The following is a 1,525-nucleotide window of genomic DNA, read 5'->3' as shown; positions in this document are numbered from 1 at the left end:
CGGTTTAATTTTTTACTTCATACTAAAACAAAAGTTGTGATATGAGAAGAGGAAATGACTTATATGCTTCTCAGGAACTTTAGTTTTTCGTGTTTATTTTCTCACTTCATATTAAAACAAGGGCGTTAATATGAGAAGAGGAAATGAAATATACGCTTCCAAGACATAATATTTCCTTGTGCGCTATTACTGCATACATGAAAGTCCTGCAATTAATTTTTGTATGTTGGATAAATTTTGATATCACCTCACATTCCTTTGTGAGAAGGTTCCCATTTTATTGGGATTCAAATAGAGTAAACATTTCATCACTGGTTAATATTCTGATGACCTATGACATGATACCCGTTGCAACTGCTCCATGGCACCTGTGAGTAGAGTCTCACGTTGGTTACTATAAGAACACGCTGGCAGTGATATCCGGTTACTGCAGTCAGAGCCAAGGTGATTTCTTTCTGTTTAGGGCGAAGCGTCTGTGCAGCGTCCACGATCAACCAACATAAACAAATCGCGGCGGCATTGGGCACTGCTAATCGCTGCATTTGTCGCGAGCCTCGACAACAAGAGCGCACTGTCTCTGCTAACGATACTATGGAGTTAATACATCTTCTTAACGTAATACGCAGGACGTGGGATGGGTAAAAATTCAGTTTGTAACTCCCCCCCCCCCCCCCCCCCCCCCACACACACACAAACAGTCATTGATTCCAGTGAGGTTGATAACTACTGTGTGTTGAACAACACATGCACCAGTCAGTTCCTCAGTTGGCGTCGAGTGGCTGAGATTTTTCAATTACCTTGCATTGCAAGAATTTTTGGACGAGTATACTTTTAGTAACCAACCCACCCACGATCATTACGTAAGATTTCTCGAGGGCGTATGGGAATTGATTTCATTAAGTCGTCGACAGTGTAGCGTGATGGTTTACTTCCCACCATACGTTTTCTATATTCGTCCAAAGGTCGCTTGCATTTGTAGGGACACATGTCAATGACCTTGTTACCTCTGCCCACATATTCTCTATCTGGTTGATGTTCGGTGATCGTGGAACAAACGGCAACAGCTTTATCCTCTCTTGGCCCTGAAACCAATCTCGCACTGCTCTACTATGATGGATGGGTCTCTGCTTCTGTAAATACATTGTTAGCTCGTTCGTTCATATATTTATATTTAAATAACGTATTTGTAATAAGCATATTAGATTATTATTTTCCACAGTGTTTAAGAATTCATTCCCTGTCATAGATAAGTGATCTGGATTCAACAGTCCGATTAAGAATATGGTTCACCCAGTCTATCATATGATGAGAGTCGTAGTCGGATATCCACATTAAGACTGACTGGCTGAATCCGATTAGGACGATCTTGTATCGAAATGAAATTACAGAAATCGGATAATTTGAACGTCTGTATTGTAACAATGCTGCGCACATAAATTCCTATGGTGGAGTAACAGCTAGCTACTGTCTAAGAAAAAGTGAGAAATATGTCTACTACCAGCAATGTAACGTAATTATAACCCAT

This window comes from Schistocerca gregaria, chromosome X, assembly GCF_023897955.1.
Source record: "Schistocerca gregaria isolate iqSchGreg1 chromosome X, iqSchGreg1.2, whole genome shotgun sequence".
Lineage (NCBI taxonomy): Eukaryota > Metazoa > Arthropoda > Insecta > Orthoptera > Acrididae > Schistocerca > Schistocerca gregaria.
Note: the sequence above shows the minus strand (reverse complement) of the source record.